At 41.5% G+C, this 19,742-nt stretch overlaps 1 long non-coding RNA gene across 1 annotated transcript; it reads left to right on the top strand.

Annotated features, from left to right (window-relative positions):
• The first annotated feature begins 2,463 nt into the window (after nucleotides 1–2,463).
• On the top strand, nucleotides 2,464–19,461 carry LOC147915373 (uncharacterized). Its single transcript, XR_015553888.1, has 3 exons — nucleotides 2,464–2,553; nucleotides 14,349–14,659; nucleotides 19,411–19,461. It is a non-coding gene; the product is annotated as an uncharacterized LOC147915373 (long non-coding RNA).
• Nucleotides 19,462–19,742: the final 281 nt, after the last annotated feature.

Below are 19,742 nucleotides of genomic sequence, written 5' to 3'. Positions count from 1 at the left end.
TACATACATGCATAGTCTGTATGTATTTGTATATAAGAAGCAGAATCAACTTTTAAATATCCTAATAATGCCTAACATTTATTGAGCGCTTACTGTTCCATGCACTGTGTTAAACATTGTACATCTAGGTTATTCATCACAATTACTCTATTGGGGAGTTTCCCTCTATTTTACAGATGAGAAAACTAAGGCACAGAAGTTCAAGGTCAAGTTCATAGGGTCCATACATGGTAGAGCTAGGATTGGGAACCAGGCATTCCAACTCTAGGACTCGTGTTTGTTACCACAACTCCATGGAATGGCAGTTAATAATTTAACAAAATACATCTGGAATAGGTTTAACATTTATATTTGAACATAGCTTTGCCTGCTGTTCTGAGAATATTTACTTTCAAATAAAATGGTGGAGCCCAAATTGAAATAAAATAAAAAGGCTACATTGATTCAGGCAGAACTATTTCTTTCTTTACCACTGGAAAGAAACCACATCACTTCTTAGAAGGATGCAGAACATCAATTTAAAGTAAAATAGGCTTACCTCGGCAAGGTTTCTGTGCGATTATTGACTTTACCTAGTGCCACCCCCTAGCACTGTGCATGTGTGTGTCTCTGGTGTTTTGGAGTCTACTTTGGAGTCAGCCTCATTACTTCCATGTACACGCTGATGGTTTGAAGGCACCTCAGGACTTTGGTCTGTACACAGTTTTGCTTTTGCTTCTCCTGTATAGGCACTGACATCTCGTAGAGACCTGGCCCCCTAAGCCATTGAGTTAGTTCGGAATCCATTTGGCTCTAAGTAACAGAAAATCCAGCACACAGTAGCTTAAACAAACAAGGGTTTATTTTTCTCAGGTAGCGAGACGTCTGAAGCGAGGCAACTGCTGGTATTGGTTTAGCTGTTCCACTTGATCAGAGTCGGAGTGTCTGCGGTGCCCTTGGCCTTTCCTTTGTGTTTGCAATACGGCAGTTGTAGCTGCAAATGTTCAAGGCAGGCAACGTGGGGAACAGTCAGCGCCAGCCATGTCTGTCTCCTTTATCAGGAGAGCAAATCTTAAAAGACTTTGTGCCCTTCCTTTTTCTCTCTGCCTTCCAGGGACTCAGCTGGGACTGGGTCACTACTGGCTGCAAAGCAGGCTGGGAATGTATTTGGGCTGCAAGGGAGAAGAAAGTTGGATATGGCTGTTGAGTAGCTACTCTATGGAGTTTGCCCTAGCATCTCAATTTGTTGTTGTTAGTGCCGTCCAGTTGATTCCAGCTCCTAGCAACCCTGGGGACAGCAGAGTGGGACTCTGCCTGGTCTTTTTGCACCATCCTCTCACCCTCCGGCACCATATCAGACAATGCTCTGCTGCTGTTCATAGGGTTTTCATGCCCAGTTTTTTCAGAAGTGGATGGCCAGGTCCTTCTTCCTAGTCTGTCCTAGTCTGGAAGCTCTGCTGAAACCTATCCACCATGGGTGGCCCTGCTGGTACTTGAAATACTGGTGGCACAGCCTTCAGCATCACAGCAACACGCAGCCACCACAGTATGACAACTGACAGACAGATGGTGTGGTTCCCTGACCGGGAAACAAAGCTGGGCTGTGGCTATGAGAGCACTGAATCCTAACCTCTAGACCACCAAGGCTGGCTAACATCTCAACAGATCCTCTAATTTCAGGAACAGGCTGAATTATAAAATTGTGTAATAGATAAATAACTTTCAAACTCATGCTGTAAGTCAAATTGGGCTAAATCATATATTTTTCCTTTATAACCCTTTTATAACGTGTAGTTCGATCTCTTGAACATTTGGCCCTAAAATCTTCTTTAAAATATTCATTTTCATTGTCACAGAGAAATGACTTCTTAAGCAAGGGTACACTTCAGTTCAGATCCTGTCCAAATGATCTCAAATTCTAAAATGTTGCATTTCAAACTCCTGAGATTTTACTATACCCCACTTGTTTGAACAGTGTTTACCCTATGCCCTCTTGGCTGAGATTTACAGAGCAGAACGCAAATAAAATTATCTTTTTCATGAAACTTTTAAAAAGTTAGCGTTGATTATTATGATGTTTCATTTTTACTCACTAACATTCATGTCTGGAAATACATAATGCATTTAAAACAAAATTATGCAGTCTAATTTCAAACAGGAAATTAACACATATGGGAGTTCTGTTTCTACAAAAATTCAATCTGTAAAATAAGAGAAAAAGTTAAAGTAAGTTGTGGAAAACAAACAAATAATGCTTTTTAAGGATAACTAATAATGAATGGGAACAAAGAGATGGAGAATATGGCACCCTAAATGGTAGAGCTTAGATTCAAACCTAAGTCCAGTGCTTTTCCTATATTGTATGGCTATTTTGAATATTATGTAAAAAAGGTTATCTTTACTTTTTTAAGTAGGTGCTTAAAATATGTGCTACATTCTTAAGTGTGTTTTTAATTATATTTCAGGGCCAAATTATTTCCATAGGAATGCACCTCTAATTTTACAGTGATATCAGTGGGAAAATAAAAGAGGTTGTATGGAATTTTGCTTTACTGCCAACTCCATGGGAGAGAGGTAAGAATTATAAGCCTAGGGTTTGAAGACAGAAAAAAAGTTAGCAATGTCAAAGCACTATTGTTATCAATATAAGATATTCGAAAGTATAACAGCACTTTGATTTCTAACAAGATTTCCGAGAACCATGAACTTTGCCACAATACCATCCATTGTAAAGTAGATGTGGTATGACAAGAAACATCTTGTACCTACCAGAGGAGTTTCATGTATTACTCAAGTCCCGGAGATATTGTTATACGTGACCTAACTTATAAAGAAAGCACAATGTAAAATTTTATGATAAAGATCTCATATCTTTTTTACCCATTTAGCATAAAGTAATTAAAAAAAAATTCCAGGTCATTTTATCCAGTACTAAAATAAAGATGCCAGAAATAAATAACAGCTGTTTAACCATGTACAACAACATTGCACAACTGTTCAGGACAGGAGGCAAAGATGAATTATGCTGATAGGCTGTGAAGTGGCAACATTATTTGTGCCTTTTGTTTTAGCCATCAGTCTTGAGTTCTCCATCACCCACTCCTTTTAAATGATTCTACTGAAAAATGCAAAATAGCTCAATCCATTCATTTTCCTTAAGTTCCCTTAAAATAAAACACCAGGGATGTAATTTGCTAATCATATTTCATCATTCATGACAATCACTGCATAGAGTTATGGTTGGTAAAGTCACTGAGCGTCTGCGTGACTGTTATTGTACGAAGAAGGCCCGTTCTGGCAATGGAAAAATGTGTTGATCAAGAGCAATTCACAGCATCACAGATTCCATCCAGAAATGTAGGTCCTGGTAGAGATTTATTTTTATTCTATAGCAGCTCTCAATTTTCTGTGATAGCAACGAAGACTATTGACCTAGATGTTCAAAACAGTGGATTAATCTATCCAGTTGGGTGAAGACCATGGGAGTTGGAGAAAAAGGAAACTCTTCCTTTTTTACGAGTCAGTATGGTGTCTCCTATTCCAGTGGAAAATGTCTCTGTTGGTGACTTAGCAGTGGTCCAACTGACTGCCATAGTTGCTGAGCAGTCAGGATCACGTGACTTTTGACACATAACTAGTCTATGATGACTATGACATGGGTGAGGATCACCAAGAATCCATTACCTTTTTCTGAAGAATATGTAATATTTAAGAGCCAAATCATTTTACTGAATGTTTCAAAAACACATCATATATTTCATTTAATCTCCCAACAACTTTAAGAGGTGGGTATTATTATTTCTATATTATAAAGGCAGAAGCTAAGGCTCAAAAGAGGTTCAAGTTACTTGCTAAAGTCATAAAACTAATACATAGCTGAACTAAGTTTGATCTCAGGTCACTGGTCTCCAAGTTCATTGTTGTCTTCTTTAGACTACACTGCTTCTCAGTAGCTGGGTACACAAAAGAAAACATTATGGATGGATGGTAGACTCAAAGGCAGTCGGCAGATGTAAGCCTAAATTAAAATGGCAGGCATAGAGAAGTATAGGGTCAATGATCCTTGGATCAACAAATAGTCTGTGTCTCATTCCAGAATTCCTATAAAGAGTGTGAGCTCTTGGTGGTGGCTTATCCAAACCTTCTCTCTCTAGGGGGTTCATGTTTGGCCTTCCCCAACTGTCTACCAGCTCACTGGCACACCAAACTCCTTTGCCCCCATTGTGGTGTGAGAGACTCCCTTGTCAAATAGAGATGTTAACAGAACATATACTTCAGAGCCTAACTTCTATGGCATAGACAACCATAAGGAAGGCTGGCTCAAAGTCTCCTTTTGGGTCTTCTTTAGTTCCTCCTGCTTCCTCCTATGAGTAGTAGAAATTGTGGAAGCAATGAATAAAAACCTGAGCCTCTCCTGACAGAGAAGTCCTTTCTGTAACATCTCCAGTTTGACATCAAATTCTTTCCCACAGCACCTGAGTTTGCATCTCATCTCTGTTCCTTATTAGCTGAGTTGCCTTAGTCAGCCCACTTAACCTCTCTAAGCCTTGCTGAAAAATAGCCAGGCTTATAGATGTCATGTGGGAGTGAATAAGGATGGTGTAGATGAGAGCAGTTTGGAAACTACAAAATGCTTTACAGACTTAAAATATTAGGTATCTGCCACCCCTTCTGAAGATCCTCACTCCCCACTGAGTTCCTAAAATAAATAAAGATAAAGTAACATTAGGATTTGAAACTATTTGAGGGATTCTAATTCCAGTGATAGTGAAAATTCTTACCCTGGCAGATAGGGACTTTCTCTTCTTTGCTCCCACAGTATCTTGTATCTCCCTTCTTTGTAGAACTTACCCCATTGAATTGTGAATGTCTGTTTACGTGTCTATTTTCCCTCCTCAAGGAGCCAATCTTAGTCATCTTTTTATCCACAGTGCTGACCATTCAACCTTGGCTGAGCATTTACTCTATTCCACTGTTATAAGCACCTTACATATATTAATTCAGTCACTCCTCACAACAATAAAATTATCCTCACTTTATTGATGAGGGAACTGAAGTTCAGGGATACTAAGTATCCTGCTCAAAGTCGCGGATGTACATCACTTACACGAGTGGTGGTCGTGAGTGGTGGATCTGGGATGTCTGGAATATGAACCCAGGTCTTCCGACTCGAGACTGCTCTTAACCACAGTACTTTCCTGCCTTTAAAACACTAACATTTATTGTAGAAAACCTGGACAATAAAGGAAAACATAACAAAAAGAAAAATGTTATTTTCTTCATTGTTTTATATATAAACATAATTCCACCACCTAGCGGTAACTACACTTAGCATTTTCCCTCATTCTGTGAGTGGTATTTTGTATAGTTGAGCTTATACTGTAAATAAATTTATAGCTATTTTTAACTTTTATCATATCATAATTATTTATAGTGATAAAAATATTATTGCATAAATGGGTGGATCATTATTTACCCAAGCATTCTCTCATAATTGGGTACTGTATTTTTCCTTCCTGTTTTAAACTATTCTGAAATTAACATTTTTGTGCATAAGTCTTTTGTATGGATTATATTTTTGTGTGGTTCACAGAAAAGGATATCCTTGAGATTTTTGATACAGACTGCCAAATTGCTTGCTACAAAAATGGTATCAATTCACATCCCCACCAGTAGGATCTGAGCAAGCCTTAGATGTTGGAGACAAGTTTCTGAAGGAGGGGAAGACAGAGACTTGAGGATTCTGAGTAAGGAAGAGACAGCACCAGGAGACAGTCAATTGCCTACTTCAAAGTGTTAAGCTCTCCTGGCCTTTAACACTCTTGCTCCTCACCCACTTAGAATAAATGGAATGAAACCAAGCTGCCCAAGAGGAAGTGGAATTCTGTTGTCTTAGGCTGCACCTCCATTGTCTAAGGATCTGAAGAGCTCTGCTCTTGCTAAGTGGCAGGTCATTAGGCCTCAGTTCAGCAGCAGGATGCTGATATTGTTTTAAATTTCACCAAAGAATAAGGAAACACATTTCAAAGGCAAAGCAACCCATCCAGAAAATATCCTTAGAATTGTCTCTCTTTCTGTGTGTGTGTGAATGCACACGTGTGTGCATGTACATGTGTGTATGTGGGATGGGGGGGACAGTTTGAGAACAGTTGCTATTAAGAGAAATCAACTGATTAAAGGAATCGACGTTGCCATTTTTGCGGGTTTTCTGAGCTGATTTTGTGAGGTTTGGCACACTGCAGTGAATTTAGAGCACCATGCTGAGGCATTTTCATTAATACCTGGGAGGCTGTCTCTAGCCTATGGCGCTTCAGTAGAGGAATTAGAAATATATAATTCACCAAGTGTCTAACCTCATATCTTGTAAGATCCCAGTTGTAATTATCCAGGAAAAGCGTTTACTGTCTTCCGCCTTTATCTTGCGCTTTGAGCGGGTCTCCTGGCTTTCCCCATATTTTTCCTCCCTCCCTTTTCTCTTCCCTTTAACTCTCTCGCAATTATGTCTCGACTGTAGGGCACTCAGACTTCCAGGCAGGGGCTCCATTTTTATTGTTTGTCTTCGCAGTAACTATATTCACCTGTTTATATCTCTTGTTTTTTTTTTTTTTTAAATCCCAAAAACCCAGTGAGCTTTGCTTACTTGGTCAGCAAGAAGAAAATGACCTCCCTCAGTTTCAGAGCTGCAGACCTGGCATCAAGAGGAACACTGGCCACAGAAGCTACAGGTTATTTTCAGTAAAAAAACTGGATCATTTTACAAAAAGAATAAAAATCCACTGGAGAGAGAATGGTATCATTCTCCTTGGGCATGTGAGAACTTTCATTTTGGCAAGAAGCATTGTAATTAACAGCATGGGCTTCAGAATCAGATAAACCTAGTTCAGAGGGCTGGCTCCACTTAATAGCTTATGAACTTGGCAATGTTTTCTGAGTCTCAGTTGCTTCATGTGTGAAATGGGTATAATGGCATTTACCCCATAGGGTGGCTGGAAGGGTTAAATGAGATAAATCACGTTGACCACTCAGCACAAGGCCTGGCCTGTGTGCTCCATAAATATTGACTGCAATTATTTTAATAATTATTCTTATCATCATCATTTATTTGACTCATAAAATTTCTCACTTGCTCTATCTTATAGTAAGGACTTTTTTTTTCTTTCTAAATGTAGCCTCTGTTTTTCTGATAATCTCAACAGATGAAAGGGAGGGAATATCCTTTCCCAGCAACCAGTTAATATTGTGATATAATATTGTGATAAGAATTTCTCCTCCTTTGGCGATTGTTTGGGAAACAGCTGTCTGTTTCCATGGCTCTCCCAGTAGTGTTTGGTTATGGGGTTAACTGATCCCTAAATGGGTAGGGAAGAACATGGAGACACCAGAGAGAATATTTATGAAGAATAAAGCACCTCAGACATAAATATGCATCTAGCTTGTAACAGAATCATTCAAACCAGTGCTTCTGCACTGCCACCTGGATGCATGGCTGAGAGCTTGCTGGTACGTTTTCACCCCCATATACTCTCTCCTATGGTGCCTACTACAAAACCAATAAAGTATTAATAATAAAAAAGAGCCTTTCTGAAGATGTAGCATGTTAAGACAAGTTGTAGGGCATTAATGGCAATTCTGTGAAATGTAATTTGAGGCATATATTTTCAAAAATGCTTGCCCCAAATCTATGGCATTCTTGATTCAAATCGGCTGCTGTGGTCTGACGTGTCTCCTTGAATTTTTCCTTTCATTGCTCCAGTTTACTTGCACAATTTTTTCCATTCCTTTCCTCCTCTGATCAATTTCCCACTTGCACAAAGCATCAAATCTCTCCAAGGCTGGTTTCTCAATACTTAGCAAAGCTTTCCATCTTTCTTTTCTGTAATGCTAGAGGGTAGGGTGACAAACAGGAAGATTTAAAGTCAGCAAGTAATTTTTCTGTGAGTTTATTTTTATCCTCTAAAATCAAGACCTTAATTCTTAGTTCTTCTGGGCCTTGCATCATTTTAATAGATTGACAACCCACCCACTTGGGCTTTCTCCTCACGTAATGAACCGAGTAGAAGACAATAAACCCGCTTGGTTGGAACCCAGAGCCCCGGGTTAGGCGTCTGATTTCCATGTGAGCAACTGGCCTTACTGGCTTCTCCCGTCACAGCCTGGAGAAACGTTGGTCAGCGGCAGGAGGAGAGAGTGCGGGTGGGCCCCACAGGGTCATCCCTCACTCCCAAGAAGGACAACTGAAGGGGCTTGTCCAGCCTCTTAGTGGGATGGGATGGAAATAACTGCAATTTTTATAAATTTATCCGCTGCTAATTTTTGAATAATTGGTGGTAGTGGTGGTGGGTGGGAGGGGTACAATGCACCTTGTGGGTGAGAAACTTTTGGGAAAATGACATGTTGGGACAATTTATGTGAAAAGGGATGACATTTCAGACTCAATCCTCACACAGTGTTGGCGCTGCAGAAAGAGAAAACAGGCCTTGGGGAACTAGTTGCTGTTCCTTGTTTGATGGTTAGAGGTGGGGAATTTGAAGAGAGACTGTTGGAAATAGTAATACTATCTAACCTTTACTGAATGATTACTACGTGTCAGGGACTGTTCTCAGTGCTTCCTGTATGTTGACTCAATGAATGCTCACAACTGTAGCAGGTGTTATCATGCTTGTGTGTGTGTTTATGGAGGTGAAATTCACATAACATAAAATTAACCGTTTTAAAGTGAACAGTTCAATGACACTCAATACATTCAAAATGTTGTGCAACCACTGCCTCTATCTAGTTCCAGAACATTTTCATCACCTCAAAAAAACCCCTGTATCCATTGTATTAGTTTCTTAGGGCTGCCGTATCAAAGTACCACAAGCTGGGCGGCTTAAAACAACAGAAATTTATTGTCTCACAGTTCTGCAGGCTAGAACTCCGAAATCAGTGTCTGCAGGGCTATGCTCCCTCTGAGACTCTGAGTAGAATCCTTCCTTGCCTCTTCCAGCGTCAGTAAGGCCAGCAAGCCTTGGCGATCCTTGGCTTCCAGCTGCACCCGTCCAATATCTGCCTCCATTTTCAAATGGTGTTCTTCCTGTGTGTCTTCACACCATCTTTCCTCTACCTGTCGATCTCTCTATCCAAATTTCTCCTTTTTATAAGGACACTAGTCATATTTTAGGTTAGGTGTACCCTAATCATCTTAACTTGATTCCCTGCGTAAAAACCTTACTTCCCAATAGGGTCACATTCTGAGGTATGAGGCTTAAGACGTCAATATATCTTTTGGAGGACACAGTTCCACCTATAAAACCCGTTTACCAGTCATTCCTCATTCCTCTACCCTCCAGCCCATTGCAACCACTAATCTGCTTCCTATTTCTATGGATTTACCTATTCTAGACATTTCATTTAAATGAAATCATATAATATGTGAACTTTTGTGTCTGGCTTCTTTCATGTAGCATAATGCATTTGAGTTTCTTCCGTGTTGTAGCATGTATCAGTACTTATTTCTTTTTATGGCTAAATAATGTTATACCTGTTTTCCAAATAAAGAAACTGAGGCATATAAAGGTTAAATAATGCATCTAAGATCACACAAGGAGGAGATAACAGAGGTGGGAACTGAACCTAGAAAACTTCTTGAAAAGCCTTTCTATCCTTAAGGAGCATTGCCTCTAAGGGGCACAGAGAGAAATGAGCACTAGAAAGAGAGCAGGCCAGCAAAGAGTGGAAGATGGCTGGTACGGCATTCCAAGCAGCAGGAAGATGTCCAAGGGCCTCTTAAGACTGGCGCCTAATATTCTATTTTAAGTTGTTTCCTATTCTGTGCTGTGCAGCCACCTTCTTCCTTCTTCCCGAACCTTCAGTAAACTCTTCCTCACTTTCCTGTTTTGAATTAAGTATGCTTTGAGGAAATAATGAAGGGTAGACTCCAGAGTGGAGACAGAAATTTGAAGTAAAAGATGACCTGAAAATTGTAAGCCCTGGGCATTTTACAAACTTGTGGATGTCTGACTAAGCTATTTCATTGAAGAATTAACGGACAGTAGGAATCCAGGGGGCTGTAGGATTTGGAGACAGGCCCACATAGCTTTGTGTAATTAGCTTGATGTCACCCAGAAGCTTTGATGTATCGAAAGTAATCCCATCACCCTCACCACCCAGACCTACCATGTCCTCTTAACCTCCACTTGGATGAGTGGACGCTAAGGTGGTGTGCGCCACGAGAGAAGATAGGAATTGTTCCTGTGCCAGGTCGGTTCCAAAGTTTTAGATTTCAAGAGCCAACTTGCCAAAGCAGAGAGATGTGGTTCTCCATGTGCAAATCAAGACTGTGTTTTGAGGACTTGCATGGGTTCCTTTCAGGAGTGAAGGCAGAGTACTGGTTTCCTAGGGCTGTCGTAACAAGTACCACCAAGTCGGTGGCTTCAAGCAACAGAAATTTATTCTCTCACAGTTCAGGAGGCTAGACAAAGTGTCAGCAAGATTGATTCCCTCTGGAGGGCCCTGCGGGAGAGTCTGTTCCCCTCGGACACGAGTGGCCAGGAACAATGGACTCATTCTGGTCTAAGTATTCAATGCTGGGAGAAGTATTCTCTGCTGCTGCCCCTGCTGGCAACTTGGGCTCTGAGCCTCAGCCTGTGTGAGATTCTGGAGCCACCAGGACACAGAGTCGTCGTGGTCAGAAGGACACATGACACCGATTGGGTTTGGTGGATGGGAAATGCGTGTTGAAAATGGTTTGAGCAGCCAGTCCCACCGTGTAGCACAGACAGAGTGATCTGAATGCTCTTGAGCTGCTCCCTCAGTGGCTTGTCATCTATTACATAGTGGAAATCTAGAATCTATGTTTCTACCTTATTGTGTGATCACACTGTTTCTGTTTTTTTTTTTTTTTTGGCTAAAGAAGATTTGCCCTGAGCTAGCATCTGCACCAATCTTCCTCTATTTTGTATGTGGGTTGCAGCCACAGCATGGCTGACAAGTGGTATAGGTCTGCGTCCAGAACCCGAACTCGCAAACCCAGGCTGCCCAAGTGGAGCACAAAGAACTTAACCACCAGGCCACGGGGCTGGCCCCCCTTGTTTTGTTTTCGTTTTTGCAAAAAAAAACCAAAATCCTTTCAGTAGCATTGAGCTAAAAAGGTGCACGTTTAGTGAAAAATTAAGCCCTGAATATTTTTTGCTCAAGAATGTTGATGAATGTGAGACCGGCACAAATGCTTGTTAACATTTGCCGTACGCTCTGGGGTCTGGGAACATCACTGACCGCAGGTAAACCCAGAAGATAAAATCTATGAAAAAGCATCACCATCTATTTTAAAAAATTAGTAGCTACTTTAAGACACTTATGGCTGATGTTGCCTATTTCACATGTACAGTTTTTTTTTTTTTATATCACTCTGGGAAGTATGGCTCTTCAGTTAGGTAAAATGAGTATTCTTCCAAGTTAATTTAGCTTAATTTTGATTTCATTTTGTCTCCTGCGCCTAGGAAAAGTAAACTGATATTTATTAGTGGGATGGCTCCATTAGCAGCAGAGGAATGTCACAAATAGTTGAATGATGCAGTTTTATATCAGTTTCTTCAAGAGAAAGCCAATTAATTTAAGTAATGGTTTGATTTTTTTTTTCCAGCCAATTCATGGACTCAAAATAAAGCTTTTGAAAATTTATTCTGTCAAAGATATAGCATCTGACTTTATTGTAGTTTAGCACTTCACTTAAAAACAATTCAACAGTGAAGATGCTGGTGGAACTACAAATACAGATTTTGGTGGAGCACAGCATGATGGGAAAAATAGTGTCTTTACTAAATTAAGAAATCTGTGGAGCAGAGATGTATTTGGAATTAGATGTAGTGTGTTCATAGTTCATAATTGCATCCAGACAAGCTGTGATAGTCTACCAACAAAATAGAAGCTATGGTTGACAGACATTATAAATATTTTATTTATACATAGAGAATCTGAGCTACAAAATATTTGTGAAAGAGATGATGCTGAATTTAAAAAGTGCTTCCAGGGGCTGGCCCAGTGGTGCAAGCGGTTAAGTGTGCACGCTCCGCTTCGGTGGCCTGGGGTTCGCCGGTTTGGATCCCGGGTGCGCACCAATGCACCGCTTGGCAAGCCATGCTGTGGCTGCATCTCCTATAAAGTGGAGGAAGATGGGCACGGATGTTAGCCCAGGGCCAGTCTTCCTCAGCAAAAAGAGGAGGATTGGCAGATGTTAGCACAAGGCTGATCATCCTCACACACACACACACACAAAATAAATAAAAAGTGCTTCGACCCGGCAGTATGTGCCTTTTCTCCTTCTTTGTATGTTCTTAGGTTTTAGATGTGTTTGAGCCTTTGAAGAGCTACCTTTAAATCAACTCAAATGTACTACAATATATAATGATCTTTTCCTTTTTTTTTTTTTAAACAAACGAGTCCTCTAAATTTTGTTTGCATTTTGTTTAAAATCAGTTGGTAATCTTTAATCAAGTATTCAGGAAACGGTGAGCCAAAGACTTCAGTTCTGGAAGATTTTAGGAAAATGTAATTATTGAAAACAAAATTTGCACCTACAAAACCAAAGGAGGAATTGAACAAATTAAATAATTAAAATTTGAGAGCAAATTATTATGCTTTGAAATATCTTACTTATGGGAAGAATATTTTGGCGGAGCTTTTACATTTTACTGGATGAATTTATATTCTGTACTGGAATGGAAAGAAATTGAGAAGGTTTATGATTTTGTAGCATCTAAACTTGGCAAAACATTGAAAAAAATCCTAAGCAGAGACAACTTATTTGATGAGTTTTGTCTTGTAAAATATTCGTCAAAGAAAGTTTTCCTGAATGACAAAAAGATGGCACTTGTGAAATATGGACTGAAATAGTGACACATTTCAATAAGAAAAAATTTTGTTGTTAGCGCTATCAGTTGATTCTGACTCCTAGCGATCCTGCGTCTAGCAGAGCAGAGCCCTGCCTGGTCTTTTTGTGCCATCCTCTCACTTCCCCGTGCTCTATCACACAGTGCTCCGCTGCTATTCATAGAGTTTTCGTGGTCAATTTTTTTGGAAGTGGGTGGCCAGGTCCTTCTTCCTAGTCTGTCCTAGTCTGGAAGCTCTGCTGAACCCTGTCCACCGTGGGTGACCCTGCTGGTATTTGAAATACTGGTGGCATAGCTTTCAGCATCACAGCAACACGCAGCCACCGCAGTATGACAACCGACAGATGGGTGGTGTGGTTCCCTGACCGGAAACGAATCTGGGCTGCAGTGGTGAGAGCACCCAATCTTAACCATTAGACCATCAGGGCTGGCCAAGAAAAAAATTAAAATTGAGAATATTTTCCATTTATTAGAATTACTTCTTCACTTACCAGGTATCTCAGCACCTATGAAAAGAATATTTTCTTAATTAAAAATACTACGATCAGAGCCAGCCCTGATGTCCTAGCGATTAAACTTGGGCACACTCTGCTTCAGCAGCCTCGGTTCGGTTCCCGTGCACGAAACCACACCACTCCTCTGTCAGTAGCCATGCTGTGGTGGCAGCTCACATAGAAGAACTAGAAGAATTTAGCACTATATATAACTATGTACTGGGGCTTTTGGCAGGGGTGGGGAAGGAAGAAAAAGGAGGAAGACTGGCAACAGATGTTAGTGTAGGGTGAATCTTCCCCTGCAAAAAAAAAAAAAATTACTATGGTCAACTGAGAAGAGTCGATTGCTGGTGTCAACAATGTCAAAACTATTTATAAACTATAAAATGCAGCTTTGAAAAATATTGCAGGCAATTTTATGAAAAAATAAAAAACTATATATTAAAAATACATTCTTTAGAAAAATACCTGTGACATGATATTAGATAGAGATATGACTCCAGAACTGGTTACAATAAGTATTTATGAAACAAGAATATTCTGCTTAGCTTACTATTTATTTATTTTGAGGAAGATTAGCTCTGAGCTAACATCCGTTGCCAATCCTCCTCTTTTTTGCTGAGGAAGATTGGCCCTGGGCTAACATCCATGCCCATCTTCCTCTGCTTTATATGGGACGTCACCACAGCATGGCTTGACAAGCAGTGCATAGGTCCGCACCTGGGATCCACACCCGCAAACCCTGGGCCACCAAAGTGGAGCACAGGAACTTAACCACTACGCCACCAGGCTGGCCTAGTGCTTATGTTATTTTTAACTGGTTAGACAAATCAATCTAGATAATTTAAAATGTTTTGTTTTAACGTATATTGATTGCTTTTTATTTTTAGAAGTGACTTTATTTTTGAAAATAATTTTTGACTAGAACTATTTTATAGAACTACTTGTCAATCTATAAATGCATACTTAAAAATATCGTTTTGTTTATTTTTCTTTCTTTCACTTTCAGATTTGTCCTGGTGTGGATAATAAATTATGTAGTCACATAGTTAAAACAGAAGCCTATTTTGAGAGTTTTTTTTTTTTTAAATCCTATCGCCTCATTTATGATTATGGATGATAACCCACAGTCATCCATCCACTTCCAAATTCCTGAATGCCAAGAAGAGAAGACTGCCTACTGATTCCTTGATTAGGACATGGATGTACGTTGGGAATTCGATGGTTTCACTCACTCCTTGCCCAGCTGCCTTTGACTTCTCTTTCCCACAAGCATACAGTAACAGTGACTTCTGTCTCTCTTGGGTAACTCTGCACTGAGTAAGTAAGCATTTAAAAAATTGTTCATTTTATTTTGAGAGTTATATTTGCATTCTTTATATATCTTTAACAAATCATTTTATTGTTTACTTACATTACAGTCTATGGTTCCTTTCTGTGGAGAAGGAAAGTGTAATTCTTTCAGTATTATAGCATATTACACACAAGCACACTCACTAATGAGTTCATTAACACTCCAATAATTATGTAATTTATATTTTAAATGACTTATATCATGAAGAAATCCACAGTGGGTTGTTTTATTGGTGATTAAGGAATATAGATGATAGAGGGAACAGATTCTTATTTTTCCCTTTAATGTAATAGAATATGGGCTTATGCTATCCAAAAATTCCCTGTCCAGTGGAATTTCAGGAAAGGATTAGACTTAAACAACAAGGGCTGCCTATATCTATTGAATGAGTTTTTTATTTATTATTTTTTCAGCTTTATTGAGATATAATTGACATATAACAATGTGTAAGCTTAAGGTATACAAGTGTTGAATTGATACACGAACATATTGTACAATGATCACCCCCACAGTGTTAGCTAACATCTCCATCCCCCTGAGCGACTTTTAAAAATGCCAGGCACTCTTGAGGCCCTGGGGATTCAACAGTGAACACACAGTCTTTGTCTTTACAGAGTTTATCTTTGGTAGAGGGAGAAGGACACTAAAATAAAAAATAATATAAACTATGTCTGGTGGGGATGCGTGCTTAAGAGAAAAATGAGCCAAGCTAGGGGGATACAGACAGATGAGAGTGGCGCTATTTTATTTAGTCAGAGACAGTCTTTTTGGTAGAGCACAGAGACTCAATTAAGTGCTGAAAAAAGCCATTTGGATATCTGGGGGAAGGGCAGGCCAGGCAAGGCTGACACAGGAGGAGGCCTGGTGCGCATGAGGAAGAGGAAGGGGCCAGCGTGGCTGGGGAGGTATGAGCCGTGGGGAGAGGGGAGGAGAGGAGATCAGAGAGGTTGGGGGTGACGAGATCTTGGAGGACCTTGGAGGCCAGAGTGAGGACTTTGGATTTTTTCTGGAGTGAGATGGGAAGCCACCGAAAGTTTTGAACAGAGGAATGACATAATATAGCTTACATTTGCAAAGGATCATTCTAGCTATGGTATAGAGAAAATACTGTGTGTGCGCATGTGTGAATGTGTGCACGTGTGTGTGCATGTGTGGTGTGGAATAGAAGAGTAGAAAAGGGGAGAGCAGTAAGAAGACTCTTGCAATGGTCCAGACAACACACGATGGAGGCTTAGACTAGGGTGGTCGTACTGGGGGTGGTAAACAACAGTGGGTTCTGAATATATTTTGAGAGCAAAGCAGACATGATTTGTGACGAATTGGAGATGGCAGAAACTTGAAGGCTTTTCGCATGGGTATGAGGAAGAAAGGAGTTGCCATCTACTGAGCAGGGGAAGATTGAGAGAGGAGCAGGTGTGGACGGGGTGGAGTTGGGGAGTCAGAGTTTAGTTTCCGACCTGTTAAATTGAAGATGCCCCTAAGACATCCAAGTGGAAGCATAATGGTTGATTAGTTATCTGCCGGTGCCTGGTACTTCATCAGTAGACCGGAGCTATTAATAATACCTACTTACCCTACAATAAGATTGCTGTGAGGATTAAAAGAGTTACCAGGTTAAACTACTCTGCCAGAGCTCAGGGTAACCACTCAAATGTTATTGTCATGAATATCTTTGATTAAGTCACATTTTCTGAGAAAATTCATACAAAAACGAAGTACCACGTCCCAGAGGGCAATCAAGTCCATCCCTAGAGTCATAGACTTTGAGCCAAAATCGTCTTCAATCTCCACTAATTCAAACCCTCATTTTATAGATGAGAAGACCAATGGAGGGCTGGGGAGTCTTGTGGAGAGTCTAGAACCCAGGGCTCCTGCCCATGAAGCCTGTAATCTTTCCATTACGTAGTACTTCCCATGGAACATTACGTTTTGCCCCTGGGGTCTCGATTTTGCAGGGTGTTTGCTAAAAATCTGAGATGATTCAATGTTTAGCAAGGCTTCTCACAGGTTTAATCTTCAGAGAGCAGGGAGAAAATGGGGCCCAGAGAGAAGGCGCCTTGAGTCAGGTTCACATCCCGCCTGGTTTAGAAGAGTGAGCTGTGGGGAAAGTGCTTTCACAAATTGTTGTAACCTTCAGGTCACCAGGCTCAGGAGCATGGGCCTGGCCTGCATGGTGGAGGTGATGCAACCTGGGAGGTTCTTTCCTTGTGTGGAAATATCACGTGATCAGCTCCCTCAGTCACGTGGGCCCACTCAGCCAGAGGGAATGGAGGACAAGACAGAGGTATCTGGTATAAAGGTAACGCCCCTGTAAACATGGATGTTTCTAGGATTCTCTTTTACTGTCATCTAAGGGGTTCCTTTTGTCCCTGTCTCACCACATCTCTCCTTGCCCTCCATCCCCTAAATTCCAGGTTAGCGCTGCTCAGAAATTACCAGTGTCCCATCTTTTCCGTCCATCTTGAGATGCTGATTAATACATAATTTATTCTTGAGCCCTTTCGAGAGTCCGAAGTCTCTGCAGAAGGGCTTTTGGCAGGCCTGGAAATGAGCGTGTTGGATCCTTTTCCATTAAGCCTCACAGCAGCCGTGAGGGCTGGGAAGTTGAGGGCTAGTATATCCCCAGGGCTTTCTTGCTCTTCCCAAAGTGGGAACTTTTCACTAGCCACTGAACCAAAGGAAGTGACCAACCTCACCCCTTGCCCATGGGAATATGCACTCGGCTGATAACGCTGGTGATGAAGAGAGGCTCTCCCGCAAGCTCAGCTTTGTGGTTTAGCATGACGCATCTTGGGGGTTGGGGGGAGGTGGCCCGGCCTCAAGCCTTAGGTGGTGCAGGTTGAGTGTGAGAGGCCAGAGGGGCTGGGCTCTGCTTGGGGCCTGCATCCCAGGTTCCCTACCCAGTATCCATTCTCCCCCATCCCTTGGTAACAAATGCTAATTTTGTTTGTAGCAGGAATGTTACAAATTCCTAATGAGCCAATGAGATGGAAGAGAAGCCTTGTGAATGGGGCTTTGGGTAAAGCTATTTTTCTGATTAAAAAGCACAGGGTTTGGAGTAGGAATTTTGATCTTGAATGTACAAGTCCTACACTAAGGGTGGCAAAGCAGAAAGACACAAGGAGGTTGGGACTTTGCTGACGCTGCAGACATGCTGTACCAGTGCTTCACTTGGACCTCCTGTTAGGTGAGAAGAAATCATCCCCATTGGACTAAGCTGGTGTATCAGAGCTTTGTTCCATGCAGCCGAAAGCTGTCCTAACTGGTGACAGCATCTCACCCCTCAGGTGGGAGCTTGGCTCTGCCATTCACCTGCAGTGGAGCCTTAAGGAACAGCACTTAAACTCCCTGAGCCTCAGTTTCCCCATTTCTAAAATGAGGACAATAATACCCTCTCTGCAAGAGTCCTGAGAGAATTCCAGGAGCTTCCGTAAGTGCTGAACAACCATCATGGGTCACTGCTGTTGCTGTTGATAGCCACTAGGCCCTGCCTCTCTTGGGGAGGGGGACCGGTATGGTTTGACAGGGTGGGTAAGCAAGGAAGGAGCCTTTGGAGGGGAGGATGTTAACTCTCAGAGGTAATGACCAGGCCAAGAGAGGGAAAATCTCAGAGAACAGAGTAGCCAAATCCAGCCGCCAAGAAGAAAACCCAAAGGTGTAAACTTGCCTGAGGCCAAGGCCGGCTCGGCTAAGTACATCAGGTGGGGCCTGCGCATGGGTGGGCCGGTGGGCAGGTGCAGCATTTGAGTGGCTGCAGCTGGCGAGGAGTAAGAGCCTGGGGGCTGCAGGTGGGTCCTCCCACTTACATCATGAGGATGATGAAAGAAATAACGTGTGTGTGCGCTCGTGTCAGTGTGTGCCGTGCCGGACCTTGGGCAGTGGTAGGTCAGCAAGTAATCTTTTAAAAATAGAAGTCTAATTTTTCACTTTCTGCTTTTTTAAAACCCTTCACTTCTCCTAGGCATATACCCGAGGGGAGCATTGGGGAGTGACAGCTGAGGGGTGCAGGGTTTCTTTTGGGGGTAATGAAAAGTTTCCAAAATGATTGTTGTGATGGATGCAAACTTCGTGAATACATAACGAGCCATTGGATTGTACTCTTTAAATGGATGGACTGTATGGTATTTGCATTATGTCTCAATAAAGTTACAAAAAAGCAATAATGATTTGTTAGTTTCTTATTGCCAACAAGATAAAGGTTCTTCCAGAATTGACTTCTGTTGGCTGCTCCAGTCTGACCCTCTGACTGGTATCTGTTTGCCCGCGTGCGTCTTTAACTCCAGACACAGGGAACTATCTGTATTCTCCTGGCCGCGTCAAGTGGCTTCATGTCTCTGGGTCGTGGTGCCTGTTGTTCCTTCATCTAGTGCAATCCTAGCTCTGGGCCTGCAAAATGAAGCTCACCAACATTTCTTGTGTAGAGCCTTCCCTGATATTGACTTCTCCCCACACTCTTCATTCCTTTAGCTGTCATCTCCCCTACTAGACTACAGGCAACTTGAAGGCAGGGACCATGTTGTATTACACAACACACAACACACAACACACAATTTGACGTTGTGTCTCCAGCCAGTGGCATTCCAGGGGTGTGGGAGTGGTGAGGGGACTATCTGAGCAGGGGCTAGTTTTTATCACCGGCTTTGTTTAGGATTGCCTTCACACGGTGATAATAAAAAGCAGACTGACAGTTTTATCATTGTTTTTACATTTTCTACAGTGTACTCCCTTGTTTCTTTGCACCATGGCTGACTACTCCCATCCTCCCTGCCTTGGTAAGTGTTTAATGCAGTGACTTGCATATAGTTGGCACTTTATAAATGAGTCAGAGTGGCTGGATCCAAAGGCCAGGCAAAGGCTGGGAAAGAAAGATTGCTCTGGGAAATCACCAGAACAAAGGAATGCTCAACAGATCATGCCAGAGAAAGAGGCTCAGGACCTGTAGAGAGGCTGGGGACTCAAGGAGGCTGGCAGGTTTAGAGTATTTGACAAAGCCCTGAAGAGGTCCAATAGAAAGATCTATGGTGACTATTGCCATTTAAAATTTTCCCC

The sequence above is a fragment of the Ceratotherium simum genome, chromosome 13 (genome assembly GCF_057802395.1).
Source record: "Ceratotherium simum simum isolate JZ-2026a chromosome 13, ASM5780239v1, whole genome shotgun sequence".
Taxonomy (NCBI): domain Eukaryota; kingdom Metazoa; phylum Chordata; class Mammalia; order Perissodactyla; family Rhinocerotidae; genus Ceratotherium; species Ceratotherium simum.
The sequence above is the reverse complement of the archived record's forward strand: the minus strand, read 5'-3'. Positions and strand labels throughout refer to the sequence as shown.